This window comes from Aotus nancymaae, unplaced genomic scaffold (assembly GCF_030222135.1).
Source record: "Aotus nancymaae isolate 86718 unplaced genomic scaffold, 86718_ANA_hifiasm-v0.15.2.pri h1tg000028l, whole genome shotgun sequence".
In the NCBI taxonomy this organism is placed as follows: Eukaryota; Metazoa; Chordata; class Mammalia; order Primates; family Aotidae; genus Aotus; species Aotus nancymaae.
In genome coordinates, this window is record NW_026988441.1 from 3205217 (window position 1) to 3231443 (window position 26227).

The 26227-nt window shown below is 47.5% G+C and overlaps 1 protein-coding gene across 1 annotated transcript in view; it reads right to left on the bottom strand.

Annotated features, from left to right (window-relative positions):
* LOC135276716 (zinc finger protein 888-like) overlaps positions 1–26227 on the bottom strand; it is a 45609-nt gene extending 19382 nt beyond the window's left edge. Inside the window, exon 1 of the mRNA XM_064380920.1 lies at positions 22214–26227. The gene's annotated coding sequence lies outside the window, so the exon portion shown is untranslated. The remainder of the gene's footprint in view (positions 1–22213) is intronic.

Consider the following 26227-nt stretch of genomic DNA (forward strand, 5'->3'; position numbering starts at 1 on the left):
CATCACTACTAAAAATATAAAAATTAGCTGGGCATGGTAGCAGGTGCCTGTAATCCCAGCTACTCAGGAGGCTGAGGCAGGAGAATCACTTGAACCTGGGAGGAGGAGGTTACAATGAGCTGAGACCATGTAGCTCCAGTGTGGGCTACAGAGCAAGACTCCTTCTTAAAAAGAAAAAAAAGTCCAAGATGAAAGTGACAATAACTTAACAAGTAACAGTGCACTTCAAACCAGAGGCGTCATTTCTGTGAGCTACGCTCCCCATGAGGGCCTGGGGACCCATTACAGGATCCTTCTCTTGGCTGTCTTTCCCACTCAGCTGAGTAACCATCTCAGAAGAGCCACCTACTCCCCTGTGACACACACCATAAAGTGTATAAAGCACAACTGAAGAATGGCTGCGTGACCTTGTAGAATAAGAAGAAATGCATATATTGGTGTCCTTCCCGGTTCCTGACACAGAGCTTTGAAGACCTTGGGATGTCCTGGGTGATAGGAGCGTGATTTGTCCTCATGAGGACACCTCTATGGTCTCCTGGACGGGGCTGATCACCAGCAAGATCAGGGCAGGCTTAGAAGCATGAACAGTCACTGCCATCCACTATCCTCCAGGAAGGAGAGAGGGGCTGGAGGCTGAGTTCATATCATCATGACTACGTGGTGAAGCCTCCATGCAAATACATGAACTATGTGGGACGAGAGCTTCCAGATGCTGAACACATGCAGGTGCCTGGGGCATGGCACACCCGTGAACCTCCCCACGGTCCTTGTGTGGAGCCAGCTCACTAAAAAGATGTCTCCGAAGGCCGGGCGTGGTGGCTCATGCCTGTAATCCCAGCACTTTGGGAGGCCGAGGCGGGTGGATCACAAGGTCAAGAGATCCAGACCATCCTGGTCAACATGGTGAAACCCCGTCTCTACTAAAAATACAAAAAATTAGCTGGGCATGGTGGCGCGTGCCTGTAATCCCAGCTACTCAGGAGGCTGAGGCAGGAGAATTGCCTGAACCCAGGGGGCAGAGGTTGCGGTGAGCCGAGATCGTGCCATTCCACTCCAGCCTGGGTAACAAGAGCGAAACTCTGTCTCAAAAAAAAAAAAAAAAAAAAAGATGCCTCTGGTTTTACATTCACTGTTACTTGTTTCAGCCACTGCTACTTTCATCTAGGACATTTCTACATATTACACGTGATCTTGGCTTGTATTTAGTCTTTGTGTTCTTTGTCTTATATCAATGTGTGGAACTGTTACCTCAGAGAATGACTACTGATTCACATGTGAGTGCCTCCCCCTGTGGATCTCCGCCTCAGGCTGTCCATCTGAGTCCGGTGAAACATCCTTCATCAAGAACCTAAGGAGGTGTTTCACTGAACTTTGATGGCTGCCCTAGCAAAGTAATCAAACCCAACAAAAAGGTTCAGGGAGCCCAACTCACAGCTGGTTGGTCAGAGGAACATGTGACAATCTACACTTGCAACTGGCATCTGAGGTCGGAGGCCGGCCTTGCCAGCCTGGGGACTCAACCCTTCACCTGTGAGATCTGACGCTAACTCCAGGTAGGCAGTGTCAGAACTGAATTAAACTACAGGACATTCAGTTTACGTCTGTCCAAGACTGGGATGTGGTGGGGAAAACGCACCCATTCTGGTGATCAGAAGGGAGGCATTCTGTGCTCAGTGGCATGTGAGAGTAGAAAAAGCACTTTGTATTTTCACCTTTTTGAATCTCAGTCTTACGAACTTATCAGGCATAATCTCTGTATTATTCTGTCCTTCATCTCCTCCCCAAAGGAAAAGAAACTGTGGCTCATGGCTCAGGCCCACGCCGCCGCCATCCCCCAGGAAGAACCAGCCTGAGAAGACCAGCCCACAGATCCAAGGCTGAGTATCCGGTCACCATGTGATCAGCTGCCAAATTGCAGCCCTTAACAAGGCCACCCCTAAGGCTGTATGTACATTTTGAAAAACTCAAATTTCCCAGAAGTCAGACGAAGCTTCACTGCTACAAGGGGGCTCCTTCCAAGGGAACTGATCGTTGGATCAAAAACTCATCTCTGAAGAACAAACCAAGAAAATTCTAACATCTCTTCACCCACCCTTCCGTATCGGTGCACGCCCCGTACCTTCTCCTTCACCCTTACTTCTCTTCCCCTCACCTACTTACCACGCTCAAGGACATAACCTCCAACTCACGTGTGCTCTGCACCTCCTCTTGAGGGGCCCGCCACCCTCCTCATCCCCACACATCAGCTAAGAGGATCACTCCCAGCAGAAGACTGGCAAGCAGACTTCACCCACATGCCCCCCGTCAAGGAAAGCTAGGTTTCTTCCTGACCTCATGGATAGATACCTTCTCTCGGTGGGTGGCAGCGCTCCCCACTTCCTCAGAAAAGGCTGCAGGCGTTTCCCAAATACTTTCTGCAGAAATCATCCCTAGCTGTGGTCTCCTGCACTCCATTCAATCAGACAACGGCCCCAGCTTCGTCTCCCACATCACCCACCAAGTCTCTCAGTCCCTCGGTGGCGCCTCCATATTCCACACCGACCCCAGTCATCAGGAAAAGTTGAAAGGGCAAATGGGATCCTTAAGACTCAGTTAACCAAACTCACTCTGGACCTCCCTTCTGCCCATACTCCAGCCCAACAGCAACCTCCTTATTCAGCCCACTTGAGTTAATGTACAAACGCCCTTTCCTCTTACAAAACAGGCCCCCTCCTCTCAGCTAGAATACCTCCCAACACTCCCACATCTGACCCCTCCTCCGTGAACACGGTGACCAAAGCCTCACGAAGGCCCAGCTAACCAGGCCCTCCTCCCAGGAGAATGTTTTCCTAAAGCCCTTGATCCCACAAGCCTTAACCAAAATGGGAAGGCCCCGTTCGGGTTCTCCTCACAACCCCGCTGGGACAAACTCTTAGGACACCCTTCTTGCTATCATCACACAGGTTAAAAAGGGACCCCCCGAGGCCCCCACTGGCCTGTCAACTCCCTCCTCGCCAACCACCCAGCAATACTCAGCATCACGTCGGGCCAACCCAACTCCACCTCACACCCATTCCAGAGCAACCGCTACCAGATAACGAAGCAAAACTACCCTCTCTTTGTTCCTGCTTCAAAGAGCCCTGGCTGTGCCTCCCCGTCTCGGACACTGCCTACATGGCCAACCCGGTCCCCACCCAAGACTGGCTACACACCAAAGTATGTGTCACCCCCAATTTCAACTAGGCGGACCTTTCCAATATGATTTACAACAACTGATACGCTTCCTGAATCCTTGATGGAGCGTATCAAACCCCTAACCTTCACCAGACAGGCAGCTCTTTCTCCCCACATGAATCACACCCAGCCCCTAATAAACCCCATCACCACACAGCCCTGCTCTCCGACGCCACTTCCCGGCCAGCCATTACTCAGGCCACCTGCTCCCCCAGCAGTGTGACGTCACCCCACAACTCCAACCCTCCACAATCACATAAACCAAAACAGACTCAACGCTGCGCTCTGCTGCTCAAGCCCTTCCAAACTCTACATTTCCCTACTTAAGAAGTCAGGTTTCTGTAACGGCAGACACACTCCCTGCTTAAACCCCTGGCTAGCCTCCTGTGATGCCAAGCCACCCAAGACTGGCTCCTCCCCCATCCTTCACCAATAACCTCTCACTGGATCCTCGTAGACACAAAATGCTTCTTCCTCCACTGAGTAGATAAAAAACCAGACTCCCCAACCCACCCCTCATGCACCTCTTCAACCACTCACCGCAGCTGCCCTAGCAGGGACTTTAGGAGTATGGCTTCTAAAGGACAAAAACTGTACACATCATGTTAACATGCACAGTCAGGTCTGCCTGCCAAGCCAAGGCGTCTCTCCCTGTGCGGTGCCTCCCTTCATATCTGCCTTCTTACTAACTGGACTGGCGCCCGCACCTTAGTCTTCTTCCCCTAAAATCAGTATCGCCCCAGGAAACCAATACTTGCCTATCCTGGTTGACACCCCCACAGTTTATACCCTTGCTTCTAGAAATAGGAATAGCCACAGGTGTCCGAATAAGAACAGCCAGAATATCCCCACGTCCCTTTCATACGATCGCTCTTTGCAGAAACCTCACAGAAGACATGGCCAAATCCATTTCAACACTCCAAACACAAACAAGCTCGCTAGTGGCAGGTGTCCTGCAAAATCACAGAGGCCTCGATCTCCTTAACCACCAAAAAAGGAGGCCTCTGCTTTTTTTTTTTTTTTTTTTTTTTTTTTTTTTGGTATTTTTAGTCTTGATCTCCTGACCTCGTGATTTGCCCACCTTGGCCTCCCAAAGTGCTGGGATTACAGGTGTGAACCACTGCACCCGGCCAGCCTCTGCATTATTTTCTTAGACGAACGATGCTGTTTTTATCTGAACCAATCTGGAATAGTACAAAATGTGGTCAAAAGACTCAAAGGCTGAGCCCAAAAACTCAAAGAAAACAATTCTTCTGCCTGGCCCAGCCGGTCTCTCGGCCCCGGGGCCCCCCGGCTGCTTCCTCCCCGGGCCTGCTATAACTCTCCTCCTCTTAGTCCTTGTCGCGTTCTCGCCCAGTTTCCGCAGAATCGAATACGAGCTTTTACCCGCGGTACGGTACGAGACGTGATGACGTTCCACGACTACCAACTTGCAAGCCAGCATCGTCCAACACCCCTGCTGAGCACGAAGCGGCGAGAAAAAGCAACGCCCCTTTATCCCTTTCTTCCATGTATACAACAAAACACTGGAAACATTAGGATCACGTGACAGGCCCATGGATCTCCCCCACATTCTCCCCATTAAGCCAAGCTTATAACAGAAACAGCCTCAGGCCTTATAAACAGGGCACCTAGGTTTCAGGATGTGGTCGCACCTGGCTCTAGAACCCAGGATGTTGACCCCAATGGACAGGATGTCAGCCTTAAGAACCAGAATACGGTTTTACTGAGAACAGCATCCGGCCACATGCAAACTCCCATATACCCCACGTAGTCTGTAAGCCAGGCTGCTGCCTTCCCTGCCTGTCGCGAGGCAGCCTGGCAGGTTGAAGAAACTTGCTAAACCTGGCCTTGGGTCTCTCTCTCCTTTCCTTCGTGATCTTACACCAACCTCAAGTGACCCGCCTACCTCAGCTTCTCAAAGCGCTGGTATTACGGGCATGAGGTACAGCGCATGACCTTTATTCCTTTCTTTTTTTTTTCGAGATGCAGGTTGCTCTTGTTGTCCAGGCTAGAGTGCAATGGCACAGTCTTGGCTCACTGTAACTCCCTGTCCCAGGTTCAAGCGATTGACCTGCCTCAGCCTTGCTAGTAGCTGGAACTACAGGCATGTTCCACCACACCCAGGTAATTTTTGTATTTTTAGTAGAAACGGGGTTTCTTCATGTTTGTCGCACTGGTCTCGAACTCCTGACCTGAGGTGATCCACCCGCCTCAGCCTCCCAAAGTGCTGGGATTACAAGCGTGAGCCACTGCACCTGGCCTTTTTTTTTCCTATTTCAAATAGACAAGCAGACTATCTGAATAAGAGAGAGGGCTCCATCCAGTATCCTGGGCCCCAGCTGCAAAGAAGGAGCAGCCCATGTTTCCCACCTCCTGATTAGGCATGGCAAATACAGGAAATGGGATGGAACCTGAATAGCTCAAGGGGCAGGTGTATGGAGGCCTCAGCTCTGAGCTACAGGGACAGAGAACGGAGCATCAGATGGAATCAAGTACAGAGGAGACCGCAGCAGGAAGAGACCCTTTGACAGCCCTCCCTGTGCCACAGAGGCAAGAAACCAAAGAGGTCACAGAAGCCAGACGACACGGTGCTGCTCATCAGGATAAACACTCTGCCTTTGTCTCTGAGCTGCAGCACCGCTAGAACGCCCGAAGATCGAACTACTGCACATCTAAAGAGAGAGGGGCCGGGCGTGGTGGCTCACACCTGTCATCCCAGCACTGTGGGAGCCTGAGGGGGGCAGATTGCCTGAGGTCAGGAGTTCAAGACCAGCCTGGCCAACACAGCAAAACCCCATTTCTACTAAAAATATAGAAATGATCCAGGTGTGGTGGTGTTGCACGCCTGTTGTCCCAGCTACTTGGGAGGCTGAGGCAGGAGAATCACTTCAGCCTGGGCAGCGGAGGTTGCAGTGAGCTATTGCGCCACTGCACTCCAGCCTGGGCAACAGAGCGAGAGCCTGTCTCAAATATAAACACATGAAGAACACAGAGATAAATGGGGCAAAGAAACATGTCCACTCAGAGATCTAAGGATTTAAGCTTCTGCCATAGAATTCCTCCACTGGCAGAGAGTTCCCCAACACACTGTTTGAAGGTGTAGCTTCCTTGTTGCCCAGCTGAGCACCCCCTGTGTAATCCCAGCACTTTGGGTGGCCAAGGCAGGCAGATCATGAGGTCAAGAGATCGAGACCATCCTGGCCATCCTGGTGAAACTCTGTCTCCACTAAAAATATGAAAATTAGCTGGGCATGGTGGCTCATGCCTGTAGTCCCAGCTACTTGGGAGGGTGAGGCAAGAGAATGGCTTGAACCTGGGAGGTGGAGGTTCCAGTGAGCCAAGATCATGCCACTACACTCCCCTCTGGGTGACAGAGCAAGACTCCATTTAAAAAAAAAAAAAAACAACAGTTCCCACCCATCTGGATGTTTTTGCTATTTTCGCCACAGTCCAGGGCTCTTCCCTGGCTCCAACGTGGTCAGAAATAGATGACAGGTCAGAAATAGACTCCTATGTATAAAAAGACTGGAGCATGACGTGCTGGAGCTTTCTAGAGTCCCAGCTATGATTCAGTAGGAAAAAAGACATTACAGATAGATCGAGGACAATATTTCACAAATTCCTCCCTGACTGCAGAATGCTTCGGCAGCACTGCAGTATGTGGACATCAAGCTCTCTTTTAAGAACTACTGAATCGAAAACACATGAGTAGTAAACAGGGAACTGCGTATCTTTAGTCTCCCAGAAGGTTCTGTTTTTGTTTTTGTTTTTTCAGACAGTCTCACTCTGGGCTGGAGTGCAGTGGCACGTTCTTGGCTCACTGCAACCTTTGTCTCTGCAGTTCAAGCGATTCTCCTTCCTGAGCCTTTCTAGTAGCTGAAATTGTAGGCGTGCGCCACCATGCCCAGCCAATTTTTGTATTTTTCATAGGAACGGAGTTTCACCATGTTGACCAGGATGGTCTCGATCTCTTGACCTTGTGATCCACCCGCCTCAGCCTCCCAAAGTGCTGGGATTACAGGTGTGAGCCACCACGCTTGGCTGCCACAAGGTTGATGCCTACTTTATTTCTAGAACCCTCACTGAGGTAGCCTGAAGAATGCAGAACATCTAAACAAATGGGACAGTTAAAGTCCAGATGCTACATTATGAAGCTTCTCATTTCAAATTCAATTCGGCTTCCATTTTAGTCAAGCAAGGATGCGGCTCCCAGGATGGTGATCAGTTCGAAGTGAAAGTCTGTGAGAGTGTGCATCGTGTGAGAGGACGGGAGGAAAAGAGTCAAAACCCACACCACTAGAGTGCACGTTAACGAACTTTAAGAAAGGCTTGTGACCGGGCGCGGTGGCTCAGGCCTGTAATCCCAGGACTTTGGGAGGCCGAGGTAGGTGGATCACGAGGTCAGGAGTTTGAGACCAGGCTGGCCAAGATGGTGAAACCCCGTCTCTACTAAAAATACAAAAATTAGCCGGGCACGTTGATGGATGCCTGGAATCTCAGCTATTCAGGAGGCTGAAGAAAGAGAATCGTTTGAACCCGGGAGGCGAAGGTTGCAGTGAGCCGAGATCATGCCGTTGCACTCTAGCCTGGGCAACAGAGCGATACTCCACCTCAAAAAAAAAAAAAAAAAAAAAGGCTTCTCAGGAGACTATGGAGTTAAATTGTCCCCTCAGAAGTTAAGGACCTTGTGTGAGCTAGAATGGCCTTCCTTTGGGGTCGGATGGCCGGCCACAGGAACGATAGACAAACCATTGGCCGAGTGTTTAGGGCGGTGACGAGGGCATCCAGATCAGTTTCCATATATTGATTTATGGCTAAATATAGCCCAGACATGCCCTAAGTGGTTGAAATCTTGCCTAGCCGCCTACTACAAAGCCTTAGTGGCACGGACAGGGACAGAGGAGGCCAAGGAACCGACAGACCCCAAGCCCACGAGGGAAGAGACTAACAGACAAGAGGTACCAGAGAAACCGATTTCACAGGCTCCCCTGAAGAAAGAGCAGTCCCACCCCTTCCGCTCCAGTACACCCATCCCTAGCACACCCGAGGCAAGGTGAACGGCGAGGAGCAGGCGCTCGTGCTGTGCAGGCCGAGGTGCAGGGGCTCACGTGGAGTCAGACTCACAGGGGAGTGGGAGCTCGACACCTCCCCCTCATAAGGAAACGAGAGAAACAAAAAGTGACGTGGCCAGTTGTCTCCGATCTGACCATACTTGGGTTTTCCAGGTGCTTCTCCGTGAAACATGGGCAGGGGCAGGTTCATGGTGGGCAAATGTGGGTAACGCCCCATATGGGCAGCGAGGAATGAGAGCTAAGCAGAACCCTGGCACAGTTAGGGCTTGAGGAATATCTCACTTTATAGTGTTACTACTCACCTATTTCCTTTTATATAATCCTTTATACAATCATATATTAGTTTATAGAAATAGGGCTTGAAGAATCCCTTTATATAATCCTCTCTATATAATCATATAATAGTTGAATAGTATGAGTGCCTAAAGGATATTTCCCTACACACACATATATAATTATATCTTAGTTCATAATCGGAGGAATGCCTGGAGTGGACACAGTACAGAGCATGAATTAAGGAATAAGCAGCTTATAATGGGAGAAAGGGATAGAGTAGACACGGTGCAGAGCGTGAATTCAGGAATAAGCAGCTTATCATCGGAGGAATGCCTAGAGCAGACGCAGTGCAAAGCATGAATTAAGGGAAAACAGTTATACCAGGACAAGGACCCATGGCCCAGGCGGCAGCGTTCAGTATGGTAAAGATACCCGCTGTGTGGCTGTCTTGGGGCAAGAGCCACTCCTCCTGATAAAGGAGTTGTAGGACCTTGCTCCAGTTCTTATGGAAGGCTGCCCTCAGACCGGTAATCCACCTTGGTGACTGTGAACTTTATCAGCTCTTGCTACTGTGCTGCTCGAAAAGCATCTTCCCATAGAACTCATTGGAAGCTGACAGCGGGTGGCGGTAACCTTGACAGCTCTGTCACTGCTGTGTGACTTAAAGCATCCTCCTATAAATCTTCTTAGAAGTAGTTTGCCCATAGATAGAAGTATTGCACACTGTACCCTCTTCACTGCGCATGGCCCACCTTCAAGCCTCAGTGACCTAATGGGGGTGGACCCCATTTTTATTGCTCACGACCCTATCACTATCCTTAAAGATGATTTCACTCACTGCCCTGCCCCCAACCTATACACAATAAATACTCATGCTTCTGGACGTTTGGGGCGTCGCCTGACTCCGCTCATAGGTGGCGTGGCCCCCCGAGCCCAGCTGCATTTTCTTTGTACTTCTGCGTGCTGTCTCTTTATTTCTCAGATCCTGCGCCCCAGCACAGCATAAGGCTCACCCCACGACCCTGTGGGGCCATCAGCCCTACAGGCAAAGAGTCTTTATCCATTAGCCCTCTTCCACTGCTGACCTGAATTGGAAACGACACACTCCCTCCTTCATGGAGAAGCCCCAAGTACCCACTGATCTAACACAGTCCATCTTTGCTACTTATAACCCTAACTGGCCGCACTGCCGGGAACTGCAGTTAACGTTGTTTACTACTGAAGAGCACAGGAGAAAAAAACAAGCAGCTCTCCAGTGGTTAGAAAATAATGCACCAGCAGGCACTGGTGCCCTGCAGTATGCAATGCAACCTTTCCCTCAGGTAGACCCTCAGTGGACGAAGGCAGGCAGCAAGAAGGTAATAAATACAGACGAAGTCTCAGAGGTCTGCCAAAACCCTGATGAAAGCCCAGGCGAATTTTCTGAGAGGCTCTGTGAAGCATACCAGCTTTATACCCCATTTGACCCAGAAGCCCCCGCCAACCAATGTATGATCAATGTGGCTTTTGTCAGCCAGGCACAAGGAGACATCAGGACGAAGCTACACAAGCTAGAAGGATTTGAGGGCAAGGATGCTACTGAACTCACACAGGTGGCTACAAAGGTGTTTTACAATTGACAGGAAGAGGCTGGAAGAAAAGCAAGGCACAAGGCAGAAGAAAAGGCAGCCTCGTTAGTGGCCTCCTTACTTGAGAGGTGAGCTGGTGTAACGAGAGGATGGGAAAAGGTCAGGGAAGAGGGCGTGGGAGAGTCGTAGTCAGACAGAAGTCTGAAACTCAACCCAGACTAGAGAGATCAGTGTGCGATGTGCAAGAAGAAAGGACACTGGAAAAATGAGTGCCCTGATACTGATCAGGTACCCCCATACAGGCACGGGCTTTACCCCCATGCAATACCTAGACTAGCAGCAGCAAGCCCGCAGGCCCCAAGTAATCGGGATACAGACTTAATTGGCTTGGCTGGGGTAGACAGCTATAAGGACTGAAACAGACCAGGCTCCATTTCCCTAGGCCCTGGGAACCTAGGGCCATGGTAAAGGTGGGGAGCCAGCAAATAAATTTTACAGTAGATACAGGTGCCGAGCGTTCAGGGGGGCTACTGTCTAAAACTTTTACCACCATTATTGGGGCAACAGGAGTGTCAGAAAAAAGACCCTTCTGCTAGTCAAAAAGATGTGTTATTGGAGGGCAGGAGGTCCAGCATGTGCCCCGTCCCTTTGTTACAAAGGGATCTGCTTCAAAAGTGACAAGCACAGATTTCCTTTAAACCAGAGGGGAACATGACTCTAGATTTTAACCAAGAGCTATGGTAGTAGCCCTCACAGCAGCACAAGCAAAGAGCAGCGGCTCTTTGCTAAGGATTGGAAGGGCCCATAAAGCAGTCCTGGAGCCTGGTGGAGGAAGTCCTACTGCCAGGGCCAATGAGTGGATTTCCAGAAGTACAGGCTGAAGATATTCCACCTGGGTCAGCCATAAACCATGCTCCGGTGATAGCGGAACGAAAAACAGGAGTCACCCCAGTCCGGCTGCGCCAGTGTCCTATAACCCAGGGAGTTATCCTAGGCAGAGAAAAGCTTCTAGGACGGCTCAGAAAACAGCATTCTGGTGCCATGTCAGTCACCTTGGAATACTCTGCTCTTACCAGTGCCACTACCCAATGATGGGTTATCTGCCTCCCACGATTATAGGTCAGTACAGGACTTACAAACTGTAAACCAGCCTACAGTAACTATTCACCCAGAAGTTCCAAACCCATACACTCCACTCTCACTAATCCCCTCCGATGGAGCGTGGTTCACTGTTTTAGACTGAAAACATGCCTTCTTTTGCCTCTGCCTCGCACCAGTCAGTCAAACCCTATTTCCTTTTCAATGGGGAAGTTTCCAACTTACTTGGACCAGGCTTCCCTAAGGGTTCAAGAACTCCCCCACGATCTTCGGTGAGGCCCTAGCATCTGACCTTCATGCCTACACCCCACCAAATAAAGACCGTGCACTGCAGTACAAAGATCATTTTCTTTTAGCAGCCCCCACTTTAGAGGACTGTCCCAACGGAACCCAGGACCTCCTTTACCTTCTAGGGAAGGCAGGGTATAAAGTATCCAGAAAGAAAGCCCAGATCTGTTGTGCGAGCAACACACACTTGAGTCTGTCAGAAAGCAAGGGTAACGTATGCTAGGTGGCGCACGCAAGGAAGCTGTCTGTGGGATTCTAGCCCCAACCTCCCCACAAGTGAAAGAGATCCGGGGGCAGCAGAGTTTTGCTGTATTTTGATTCCAAATTTCTCACTAATGGCAAAACCGTGATATGAAGCCACCAACGCGAGGGAAAAGGAACCCTGCATCTGAGGACCTGAGCAACAAGCAGCATTTAATGCAATCAAAACAGCTCTAGTTAGGGCCTCGCCTTGGGACTCCCGGACATAACTAAGCCCTTCTTCCTGTACGTTCGTGAGCGAAAGGGAATGGCTGTCGGCCTCTAACTCTGATTCTAGGATCATGGCACCGCCCAGCAGCCTACCTGCCTGAGCAGCTGGACTCAGTAGTTCGCGGATGGCCACCCCGCTTTAAGGCTCTTGCTGCTCCAGCCATGCTCATACAGGAAGCTGGTAAATTGACCTTAGGACAGCAGTTAACCGTACGGGCGCCAGAGTCTGTCCCGACGCTAATGGATCAAAGAGGGCATCACTGGCTGTCAAATCCCAGAATGACCCAATACCAGGGACTCTTCTGTGAAAATCCCCGAAAACTTTAAGAACTGTAAACACTCTTAACCCTGCTACCTCGCTCCCATTAGAGCCAGGAGCTTCCCTTCATGGCTGTATACAAACAGAAGATGATGTCTTCTCCAGAAGGAAAGGTCACAGATTGCCTCCTCCAGAATCCAGATGTTGAATACTTTGCAAATAGCAGCACCTTTGGGACAGGAGGAGCCGGGTGGGCTGGATATGCAGTTGTAACTGTAGATTCCATAGCAGAGGCCCAAAACCTGCCAACAGGAACATCAGCCCAGAGAGCAGAATTAACAGCCTCAAAAGAGCACTGCTGCTCAGGGTAAAAGGGCCAACACACACACTCAACGGAGGCTTCTGCTATACTGCACGTACACGGGCGCATATACCAAGAAAGAGGACTCTTAACTGCCCGAGGAACAAGTGTGACATACCCAGAAGAGATCTCGCAACTTTTAAATGCAGTATGGGAACCAGAAAGAAACAGCTGTTGCACACTGCTGAGGCCATGAGAAAGATGAAATCCCAGAGGCCAAAGGAAAGAGGAAAGCGGATGCGGAAGCTAGGCGTGCAGCCATGAATACCCAAGAGGCAGCCTGTGCCACGCCTCTCCTCCCGAACCCTGGCCTCTAGAGGGGCCAAATTACTTTCCAAATGAGAAGCCCTGGTTTGCTCAAGAAAATACAGCCTGTACTAAAGAAGGATGGTGGCAATTCTCAGACAGAAGGTTAGCTGTTCCTGAAGTAACAGCCCCCAGGTTTGTAAAACAATTCCACCAAGAAACTCAGATGGGAAAGACAGCACTGGAAACGCTGGTGGGTGCCATGGCTCACTGTCATCTCCCAAGCTGTTCGTGAATAATGCTTAGTCCGTGCTCAGAACAACCCCGGGCAAAGGCCAACCTGGCCCCCAGGAATTCAAGGAGTAGGGGCAGCCCCTTGTGAAAAGTTGCCTGGAGATTTCACAGAGTTGCCCCGGGCAGGAGGCTATCACTATATGTTAGTATCTGTCTGTACCTACTCAGGTTGGATAAAGGCTTTCCCCACCAGGACAGAAAAGGCACGAGAAGTAACTAGATTATTATTAAAAGAGATTATTATCCCCAGATTTGGGCTACCCTCAACTATAGGATCAGACAATGGGCCAGCATTTGTAGCTGAGAGTGTCCAAGACCTAACACTGCTGTGGAAAATTCACTGGCAATGGCATACAGCCTGTTGCCCACAGAGCTCAGGAAAAACTGAGGGTGTGAATCGAACGCTCAAACAACTGTTAAAGAAATTCTGCCAGGAAACCCAGCTGCGAGGAGATCACATCTGCCCATGGTCCTCCTCCGAATCAGGTGTACCCCCACCAAACAGACCGGGTATTCACCCTATGAAATTTTGGTCAGCCGGCCATCACCAATCATCACCCAAATTAAAGGAGACATGAGAGCGTTAGGAAAACTAACCCCTAAGAAAGCAAATGCAGGCCTTAGGCACGACGATGTAAGAAATATGAGGCTGGGTTCATGACAAATTACCCATCAGCCTAACAGACCCAGGACATCCCTTCAAACCTGGAGACTCAGTTGGGTTAAAAAGTGGAACCTGACTACCTGAGGGCCAACTTGGGATGGGCCACATATTGTCATTTTGTCCACCCCAACTGCTGTTAAGGTTGCAGGCGTCGTGCCCTGAATTCATCACAGCCGGTGAAAATCCACAGCAGCCCACGAGAAGTGGACCAGTGAGCACGATCCTGAACCCCCGACCAGGCTGATGCTGACGAGACCAAACTGCCAACGAAGGCAGCGGGCCTGCCCCAGCTGCATCACCAGAGGCTGACGAGCCCACGCACAACGGACGCTTGAGGACTCATCAAAAGTAAATGTGGACTGAAATGTTAAATCTCATTGCCATCTTAGGATTGTTAACTATTCTATTACTATGCGGTCGTCTTTGCCAACCCTTATGTCCAAGGAAAGATCCACCCTGCCCCTGTGTAGTGGTATAGAAATGTTAATTTTTCGGTCAGGGCAAGGTGGCTCACGCCTGTAATCCCAGCACTTTGGGAGGTCGAGGCGGGTGGATCACGAGGTCAAGAGATCGAGACCATCCTGGTCAACATGGTGAAACCCCGTCTCTACTAAAAATACAAAAAATTAGCTGGGCATGGTGGCGCGTGCCTGCAATCCCAGCTACTCGGGAGACTGAGACAGGAGAATTGCCTGAACCCAGGAGGCGGAGGTTGCGGTGAGCCGAGATCGCGCCATTGCACTCCAGCCTGGGTAACAAGAGCGAAACTGTCTCGAAAAAAAAAAAAAAAAGAAATGTTAACTTTTATTCTACTGTTGTTAACTTCCATATCTGTACAAAAGCGCGGGCAACCGGCAGAAGAATGTACCTACTGCCTGCAAACCGCTTGGATTGCGAATACGGCAGTTAAGACGTTGCCGTATCAAACGTAAGTGTACAGGGACTCAGCTAGGGGCTTGCACTTACAATCAAACAATTTATTCCGTCTGTAACCCAGGCAATGAGCAATCTTAAATGTTGTGACCCCAAGTCCATGCCTAGGACCTCATTTAAAATACTAATGGAGTCCAAAAAAGGTCCTCTTGTGAACAGGACTGAGGTCTCATCCTTCCATAAGGGAGCATTCCCTTTGTATTTTGATGGCTGCCAAGCAACATACTCAGGCATCGCCTACTCCACCTGTGGTAACCTGACCTGGGAAGGACATCATAGCACACTTTGTAAGCATGTGTGTGGGCCAAGACTTCCTCCACCTTGCTCCCCTGAACCCCGGAAAATAATTATAGGTACTGCACGACATGGTCCCCTGCGGGGTTCCCTAAATGGCAGTATTAGGAACCAGTCGCGCTTACTGAAATGCCAATGAAGCCAAACTGAGAAACGAAAACCTGCAATCCTATAAAGCTTACGATCCTAAAGCCAGATTTACCCACGTGGACTACTGGTCACCCATAATGCTGTTTATAGAAACATTCCCAACGCCTGTTTGTATATTATCAAAAAGGGAACTCAGGCTCGTCCCCATCAACTTCAGCTCCAAGTTTTCAAGTCATTTTATGAAAATTTTATTATTAATAAATAATAAAATTATTTATTAGTTCTATAAAAGAACTAACCCGGAGGTTTTGAACGCCCTCCAGTAGCCAGTTATCTGTTTGCTCAACGGGCTGAAAGCAGAGCTCATCATCTAGCTGTTTCTTCCTGCTGTGTCTGTGGAGGCTCTATCATGGGAGATCAACAGCCATGGGAAGCAGAAGAGTTAATGCCTCAGGAAAACTTGACCTTGACCTCCCCCCTCCCAAGCGTACACTCAAGCACTCCAGTGTTTGGCTCCTAAAAACTTCCATCGTCGGAAGGTACTGATTGACCGCTGGGGAAACACTTTGGTTAATCCAGTCAAAGAACTGGCTTGTCTAGGGCAGCAATGCTACAACCAAAGCGTAGGGAAAACTTTGTGGTGGGGCGAGAAGAAACAAGGTAAAGTGACCTCCAGATCGGACGCTACAACCCATTATCTCACTTCCCAGCTTTAAACCACTCCCGGTATCAACTCGAGGCACCCAATAGTTGGCAGGCACCCGCTGGCCTTTCGTGTATTTGCGGACAGCAAGCTACTGGCAGTTACCAGCCAACTGGACAGGGGCCTGTGCACTAGGGACAGTGAGATCGACCTTCTTCTTACTCCGCTTGCAGCTGGGAGAAGCTCTAGGATACCCGGGTTATGATGAGGTGGGAAACAGAAGTAAAAGAAGTGTAGCTATCAGAGGAGGTATAAAAATAGGAGACGGGAAAGACATTGATTGACCCCCGAAAGAATTCTTCAGTATTACGGGCGAGCTACCTGGGCACAAGACGGGTCATGGGGATACCATACTCCTGTCTATGTGCTCAATTACATTATAAGGTTACATACTTGAAATCATTACCAATTAAACGGCACAAGCTTTAGACCTGTTGGCTGTACAATGTATAAAAATGAGGAATGCCATTTACCAGAACAGACTGGCTTTAGATTATTACTTAGCCCAAAAAGGAGAGAGATGTGCAAAATTTAACCTATCAAACTGCTGCTGAGAAACTGATGATAATGGATTGCTGAGGCTCTGGTAGGGGGTTTAAACCTCACCTGTGTAAACAAAGTCACTGGGAAGTTTACACAGCAACTGGGCGGGGCCCACAGCGGCTCAGCAAGGCCTCTGCAGGCCAACAGTGACTCCCTTCTTGCTGGGCAGGGCATCTCAAAAAAAGGCAGAAGCCCATCAAAGACTTATAATAAGACCCCACCTTCCTGGGACAGAACACCTGGGAAAAGGGGCAGTTGTGGGTTCTGTGTCAGCAGACTTAAATGTCCCTGCCTGGCAGCTCGGAAGGGAGCAACAGATCTCCCAGCACAGCACTTGAGCTCTGATAAGGGTCTGACTGCCTCCTCAAGTGGCTCCCTGAACCCTGTTTATCCTGATTGGGAGTCACTCATACAGGAGAGCTCTGGCTGACACCTGGCGGGTACCCTTCTGGGATGAAGCTACTAGAGGAGGAAACAGGCAGCAATCTTTGCTGCTCTGCAACCCCTACAGCTGGTTCCCAGGCAAGCAGCGTGTGGAGTGGGCCTCCAGCAAACTCCAGCAGACCTGCAGCAGAGGGGTCTGTTAAAAGGAAATCTAAAAAAAAAAAAAAAAAGAGGCTGGGTGCGGTGGCTCAAGCCTATAATCCCAGCACTTTGGGAGGCCGAGGCGGGTGGATCACGAGGTCAAGAGATCGAGACCATCGTGGTCAACATGGTAAAACCCCATCTCTACTAAAAATACAAAAATTAGCTGGGCATGGGGGTGCGTGCCTGTAGTTCCAACTACTCAGGAGGCTGGGGCAGGAGAATTGCTTGAACCCAGGAGGCGGAGGCTGCGGTGAGCTGAAATTGCACCATTGCACTCCAGCCTGGGTAACAACAGTGAAACTCTGTCTCAAAAAAAAAAAAATGATGAAGGGGATATCACCACCAATCCCACAGACATACAGACTACCATCAAGGATGATTAGAAACACCTCAATGGACATAAACCTTGAGAAGAGCAACCCCAAGGCACATAATCGTCAGATTCACCAGGGTTGAAATGAAAGGAAAAAATGATAAGGGCAGCTACAGAGAAAGGTCGGGTTACCCACAAAGGAAAGCCCATCAGACTCACATTAGATCTCTTGGCAGAAACCCTACAAGCCAAAAATCTAGACGAAAATCTAGAGGAAATGCATAAATTCCTGGACACTTACACCAACCCTAGACTAAACCAGGAAGAAGTTGAATTGCTGAATAGATCAATAACCAGGTCTGAAATTGAGGCAGCAATTAATAGCCTATCAACGAAAAAAAGTCCACGACCAGACGGGTTCATAGTTGAATTCTACCAGAGGTATAAAGAGGAGCTGCTACCATTTCTTCTGAAATTATTCCAAACAATACAAAAAGAGGGAATCCTCCCTAACACATTTTATGAGACCAACATCATCCTGATACCAAAACCTGGCAGAGGCACAACTAAATAAGAAGATTTCCTGCCAATATCCATGATGAGCATTAACACGAAAATCCTCAAGAAAATACTGGCAAACCAAATCCAACAGCACATCAAAAAGCTTATCCAACATGATCAAGTCAGCGTCATCCCTGGGATGCAAGGCTGGTTCAACATACGTACATCAATGAACGTAATCCATCACATAAACAGAACCAACGACAAAAACCACATGATTATCTCAATAGATGTAGAGAAGGCCTTCGACAAAATTCAACAGCCCTTTATACTAAAAACTCTCAATAAACAAGGTATCGATCGAATGTATCTCAAAATAATAAGAGCTATTTATGACAAACCCACAGCCAATATCATACTGAATGGGCAAAAACCAGAAGCATTCCTTTTGGAAACCAGCACAAGGCAAGGATGCCCTCTCTCACCACTCCTATTCAACACAGTACTGGAAGTTCTGGCCAGGGCAATCAGGCAAGAAAAAGAAATAAAGGTATTTAATTAGGAAAAGAGGAAGTCAAATTTCCTCTATATGCAGACAACATGATTGTATATTTAGAAGACTCCATGGTCTCAGCCCAAAATCTCCTTAAGCTCATAAGCAGCTTCAGCAAAGTCTCAGGATACAAAATCAATGTGCAAAAATCACAAGCATTCCCATATACCAATAACAGACAAACAGAGAGTCAAATTATGAGTGAACTCCCATTCCCAATTGCTACAAAGAGAATAAAATACCTAGGAATACGACTAACAAGGGATGTAAAGAAGCTCTTCAAGGAGAACTACAAACCACTGCTCAAGGAAATGAGATGACAAAAACAGATAAAAAAATCATTCCATGCTCATGGTTATGAAAAATCAATATGGTGAAAATGGCCATACTGCCCAAAGTAATTTAGAGATTCAATGCCCCATCAAGCTGCCATTGACTTTCTTCACAGAATTGGGAAAAACCACCTTAAACTTCATATGGAACCAAAAAAGAGCCTGCATATCGAAGACAATCCTAAGCAAAAAAAAAAAAAAAAAAAAAAGCTGGAGGCATCACACTTCCTGACTTCAAACTATATTACAAGGCTACAGTAATCAAAACAGCATAGTACTAGTACCAAAACAAAGATATAGACCAATGGAACAGAACAGAGGACTCAGAAATAACATCACACACTTACAACCATCTGATCTTTGACAAACCGGACAAAAACAAGCAACAGAGAAAGGATTCCCTATTTAATAAATGGTGCTGGGAAAACTGGCTAGCCATATGTAGAAAGCTGAAACTGGATCCCTTCCTTACACCTACACAAAAATTAACTCCAGATGGATTAAAGATTTAAACATAAGACCTAACACCATAAAAATTCAAGAAGATACCCTAGGCAATACCATTCAGGACATAGGCATAGGCAAGAACTTCAGGACGAAAACACCAAAAGCAATGGCAACAAAAGCCAAAATAAACAAATGGGATCTAATTAAACTTAAGACCTTCTGCACAGCAAAAGAAACTATCATTAGAGTCAACTGGCGACCAACATAATGGAAAATTTTTTTGCAATCTACCCATCTGACAAGGGCTAATATCCAGAATCTACAAGGAACTTAAACAAATTTACAAGAAAAAAACAACCCCATCAAAAAGTGGGCAAAGGATATAAACACACTTTTCAAAAGAAGACATTTATGCAGCCAACAAACATATGAAAAAAAGCTCATCATCGTTTCTTATTAGAAAAATGCAAATCAAAACCACAATGACATAGCATCTCACACCAGTCACAATGGCAATCTTTAAAAAAATGAGGAGACAGATGCTGGAGAGGATGTGGAGAGACAGGAACGCTTTTACACTGCTGGTGGGAGTGTAAACAAGTTCAAGCATTGTGGAAGACAGTGTGGCGATTCCTCAAGAATCTAGAATTAGAAATACCATTTAACACAGCAATCCCATTACTGGCCATACACCCAAAAAATTATAAATCATTCTATTATAAAGACACACACACATGTATGTTTATTGCAGCACTGTTCACAATAGCAAAGATTTGGAACCAGCCCAAATGCCCATCAGTGACAGACTAGATAAGGAAAATGTGGCACATATGCACCATGGAATACTATGCAGTCATAAAAAAGGATGAGTTTATGTCCTTTACAAGGACATGGATGAAGCCGGGAACCATCATTCACAGCAAACTGACACAAGAACAGAAAAGCAGACACCGCCATGTTCTCACCCGTAAGCGCATGTGGAACAACGAGAACGCACGGACACGAGGAGGGGACTATCACACACCAGAGCCTGTCAGGAGGTGGGGGCTAGGGAAGAGATAGCTGGGTGGGGGGATACGGGAGGGAGGGCATCAGAAGAGTTACCTAATGTAGATGACGGGGTGATGGATGCGGCAAGCCACCGTGGCACACGTATACCTCTGTAACAAACCTGCACGTTCTGCACATGTACCCCAGAACTTAAGTATAATTTAAAAAAATAAAGAAAATAAATAATTTAAAAAAGAAATTGATGATAAGGGACAAGTAGTCATGGAAAGTACAGCCAGGATGTGAAAACTAGCTCACGTTCCAGTTCAGACATGGTAAGGGTGGTCACTAGATTCCCTCTTCAGAGAATGACGTTTATAGTTTGGAGAGGTTAAAACCCTGATAGGAGGAGGAGGAGTCATTAGGAGGATGCGTAATACTTCCTTGCCTCTTACCCCTCCTGACTGAAAGTATTCAGTCCATTATAAAAGCAACAGTAGCCAAGCAAACCACCAGTCAATTAATGGCATTTACTAAGTACCAGCCTGTACCCGAAAAAGGAACAGAACTACCTCAGAATGACATGTGTGATAGTGGTGCTTTCTGTGGGCTTACCTAAGGTGTGATCATTTAGCTAAACCCAACTGTTAGCACATGTCTGCACGGAACAAGCTCAAAGAAAGCAAGTATGACATTAAGAGCCCCAAAAGCCTTAATAACCCCATCTTTCCAAGAAGGCAACTTGACAGGGTAGCCGCTTCAAAGTGGGTAATAGCTCTGTTCCTGGACCCACAGTGCTCTGTGGGTCTGCCCTCAAGAGCCTTCCAACCTTCAAACCGTCACCCTAATTGGCCTCGGGCAGATGGCTGGTTAGCCAAAGACGGGTAAGAATCCTCAGAGGAGGGGCAACCTAAGACAGGCACAGTCGAGAAGGGGCCATCAGGAGCCAAGGGAGAGTTGATCTTGTGCCTTTCATGGCCGGAAAGGAGCTTCTGATCTAAAAGGATCTAATGCTATACGTTCACCATGAGCTAACACCCCAGCCTACTGTCAATCATCAAGTCAAGGTATGAAGGCAATCTTAAAGACTTTCCTTAAAAGGATCTACAATGCACTTGATTAACCCTTCCACCCAGACACTGAGCTACCAGGTATTAGATATACTTAAATAAATCTAGTAAATCACCTCATAGAAATACTAATCAGAGGCTGGGCGTGGCGGCTCACGCCTGTAATCTCAGCACTTTGGGAGGCCCAGGCAGGCGGATCACCTGAGGTCAGGAGTTCAAGACCAGCCTGGCCAACATGGTGAAACCCTGTTTTTAAAAAAATGAAAATAAAAATAAAAAAAGAAATACCAATCAGATGAAACCAAGAAAAAGAAGAAGGGAAAAAGGAGAGAGAAAAACAAACCAAAAATGGCATACCTCTAAAGGTAACAGTAATTAGCTGTCACAGTGGTGGTGCTGCTTTCTAGTAAAGTGTTATTTATAAAAAGCAACAAGGAATGGCAAAACAAAACCTTGTGATTTCTAGTTGCTACATACTAAAGTCAATTTTGCTGCGTTGTGTCCCGTTTCATATGATAACCACCCCCAGCTCTGCTGAAGGAGAATATTAATTGCCTTCCTGCAAACCATTTAACCTTATCTATCATCCTCGCCTCCCTTAGCAAAGTTCCCGGGCATCTAAAAATTTTCCTTTTTCTTACTGACCAGCTGCAAGGTCACAGAGCAGATAAGCTCAAAACTGCAGAATGTGTTTCTCAGAATGTTCCCTTTCAAATGTGAAGTGCATCACGAGACACGTCGCATGCCGATTAACTGTTCTCTGTTCTTTGTTCTAGCTTCTGTAAACCTGCTTCCTACTTCGTCATCCTGTACCAGATAGCTGCATAAAAGGGACCCCATTTTCTTTGTCCTTTGCTCAGAATTACGAAGCAATTCTGCTGAGCCCATGATCACATTAAATAAAATTCTCCTGCAACCCCACCGGCCTCTCCAGGTCTCTCATTTCCCACTATAAAGCACGGACGCGGCTCCCAAGAGGCAACAAGAGAAAATACGAGCACACGCAAGGGCACGTCCCCGCTTCTGGGGGAAGTTGGACTCACCCAGGGAGACCAGGTTCCTGTAGTTCTCCAACATCACGTCCCTGCATAAAGTCCTCTGAGCAGGGTCCAGGCATCTCCACTCCTCCTGAGAGACTTCGATGGCCACATCCCGGAATGTCAATAGACCCTGAAATGAAAACACACTTTAACCACATGGTTATGGGAGGAGTTCTGATCTTTACAGAGAATGAGAAGAGGAGAGAGGTGAAAGCACGGATTTAATTGTAGGGAATGTTCTGACGAATGGAGAACGGGATTTTTCACCACATTATGTCTTCCCAGGTGTGTTTATTATACCTTTTCAAGAGGTCACGATTCCCTCTCAGTATTTTTTCTGTTTGTGGATGACAGAAGAAATATACAAACAAAAAATCAATGCAGGGTTTCTGTTATAGAAATGTTAGAAACTTTTCAATGACACACCAAGTGACATTCAGTATCTACATGAGGCAGAGCATGAGTAATGTCTTCAAAGATGACAATGTCCACTATGAAAGATCGGCCGGGCACAGGGGCACATGCCTATAATCCCAGCTACCCGGAAGGTGGAGGCAGGAGAAATGCTTGATCCCGTGAGGCAAAGGTTGCAGTGACCTGAGACTGCACCACTGCACTCCAGCCTGGGCAACAGAGACTCTGTCTCAAAAAAAAAAAAAAATTAGCCAAGCATGGTGGCAGGCACCTGTGGTCCCAGCTACTTAAGAGGCTGAGGTGCGAAGATGGCTCCAGCCTGAGGGTGAAGGTTGCTATGATCTAAGACTGCCCCACTGGTCTCCAGCCTGGGCAACAAAGCAAGACCTCCTCTCCAAACAAAATACATGAAAACTAAACTTCTCAAAGTATGAAAATCCATTTTGTTTTTAATTAATTAATTGTTATTATTATTATTTGAGACAGAGTTTTGCTCTTGTTGCTCAGGCTAGAGTGCAATGGCGCAATCTTGGCTCACAGCAACCTCCACCTCCCGGGTTCGTGATTCTCCTGCCTCAGCCTCCTGAGCAGCTGGGATTACAGGTATGCAATGCCACGCCTGGCTAATTTTTTGTCCTTTTAGTGGAGACAGGGTTTCTCCATTTCGGTCAGGTTGGTCTTGAACTCCCAACCTCAGGTGATCCACCCACCTTGGCCTCTCAAAGTGCTGGGAGACTACAGGCGTGAGCCACCGTGCCTGACCAAAAATCCATTTTGTACATATATGACCACAAAATACAACCTACACACACTCACAGAAAACAAAATTAGCCGGGCATGGTGGCACGCACCTGTGGTCCCAGCTACTTGGGAGGCTGAGGGTGGAGGATGGCTGACCTGAGGGCAGAGGTTGCAGTGAGCTAAGATTGCCTAAGATCATGCCACCGTGCTCTAGCCTGGGTAACAAAGCGAGAGCCTGTCTCAAAATAACATAAAATACACGAAAACAAAATTACTCCAAGTATGAAAATCCATTTTGACTATACGTGTCCAAAAAATAATAAAAACCTACACAGACTCAGAAAAAAACTAGATGTTAATGGGCCAGTCTCAGTGGCTCACGCCTGTAATCCCAGCACTTTGGGAGGTCAAGTCAGGCAAATCGTGAGGTCAGGAGATCGAGCTCATCCTGGCTAACACGGTACAAAAAGGTAGCCGGGCGTGGTGACAAGCGCCTGTAATCCCAGCTACTCAGGAGGCTGAGGTTGCGGTGAGCTGAGATCACACCACTGTACTCCAGAGCGAGACTCTGTCAAAAAAAAAAAAAGTCAGCGGACGACAGATGCTGGAGAGGATGTGGAGACACAGGAACACTTTTACACTGCTGGTGGGAGTGTCAATTAGTTCAACCATTGTGGAAGACAGTGTGGCAATTCCTCAAGGATCTAGAACTAGAAAGACCATTTGACCCAGCAATCCCATTACTGGCCATAGACCCAAAAAATTATAAATCATTCTAGTATAGAGACACACACACACGTATGTTTATTGCAGCACTGTTCACAAGAGCAAAGACTTGGAACCAACCCAAAGGCCCATCAGTGATACACTAGATAAGGAAAATGTGGCACATATGCACCATGGAATACTATGCAGTCATAAAAAAGGATGAGTTTATGTCCTTTACAAGGACATGGATGAAGCCGGGAACCATCATTCACAGCAAACTGACACAAGAACAGAAAAGCAGACACCGCCATGTTCTCACCCGTAAGCGCATGTGGAACAACGAGAACGCACGGACACGAGGAGGGGACTATCACACACCAGAGCCTGTCAGGAGGTGGGGGCTAGGGAAGAGATAGCTGGGTGGGGGGATACGGGAGGGAGGGCATCAGAAGAGTTACCTAATGTAGATGACGGGGTGATGGATGCGGCAAGCCACCGTGGCACACGTATACCTCTGTAACAAACCTGCACGTTCTGCACATGTACCCCAGAACTTAAGTATAATTTAAAAAAATAAAGAAAATAAATAATTTAAAAAAGAAATTGATGATAAGGGACAAGTAGTCATGGAAAGTACAGCCAGGATGTGAAAACTAGCTCACGTTCCAGTTCAGACATGGTAAGGGTGGTCACTAGATTCCCTCTTCAGAGAATGACGTTTATAGTTTGGAGAGGTTAAAACCCTGATAGGAGGAGGAGGAGTCATTAGGAGGATGCGTAATACTTCCTTGCCTCTTACCCCTCCTGACTGAAAGTATTCAGTCCATTATAAAAGCAACAGTAGCCAAGCAAACCACCAGTCAATTAATGGCATTTACTAAGTACCAGCCTGTACCCGAAAAAGGAACAGAACTACCTCAGAATGACATGTGTGATAGTGGTGCTTTCTGTGGGCTTACCTAAGGTGTGATCATTTAGCTAAACCCAACTGTTAGCACATGTCTGCACGGAACAAGCTCAAAGAAAGCAAGTATGACATTAAGAGCCCCAAAAGCCTTAATAACCCCATCTTTCCAAGAAGGCAACTTGACAGGGTAGCCGCTTCAAAGTGGGTAATAGCTCTGTTCCTGGACCCACAGTGCTCTGTGGGTCTGCCCTCAAGAGCCTTCCAACCTTCAAACCGTCACCCTAATTGGCCTCGGGCAGATGGCTGGTTAGCCAAAGACGGGTAAGAATCCTCAGAGGAGGGGCAACCTAAGACAGGCACAGTCGAGAAGGGGCCATCAGGAGCCAAGGGAGAGTTGATCTTGTGCCTTTCATGGCCGGAAAGGAGCTTCTGATCTAAAAGGATCTAATGCTATACGTTCACCATGAGCTAACACCCCAGCCTACTGTCAATCATCAAGTCAAGGTATGAAGGCAATCTTAAAGACTTTCCTTAAAAGGATCTACAATGCACTTGATTAACCCTTCCACCCAGACACTGAGCTACCAGGTATTAGATATACTTAAATAAATCTAGTAAATCACCTCATAGAAATACTAATCAGAGGCTGGGCGTGGCGGCTCACGCCTGTAATCTCAGCACTTTGGGAGGCCCAGGCAGGCGGATCACCTGAGGTCAGGAGTTCAAGACCAGCCTGGCCAACATGGTGAAACCCTGTTTTTAAAAAAATGAAAATAAAAATAAAAAAAGAAATACCAATCAGATGAAACCAAGAAAAAGAAGAAGGGAAAAAGGAGAGAGAAAAACAAACCAAAAATGGCATACCTCTAAAGGTAACAGTAATTAGCTGTCACAGTGGTGGTGCTGCTTTCTAGTAAAGTGTTATTTATAAAAAGCAACAAGGAATGGCAAAACAAAACCTTGTGATTTCTAGTTGCTACATACTAAAGTCAATTTTGCTGCGTTGTGTCCCGTTTCATATGATAACCACCCCCAGCTCTGCTGAAGGAGAATATTAATTGCCTTCCTGCAAACCATTTAACCTTATCTATCATCCTCGCCTCCCTTAGCAAAGTTCCCGGGCATCTAAAAATTTTCCTTTTTCTTACTGACCAGCTGCAAGGTCACAGAGCAGATAAGCTCAAAACTGCAGAATGTGTTTCTCAGAATGTTCCCTTTCAAATGTGAAGTGCATCACGAGACACGTC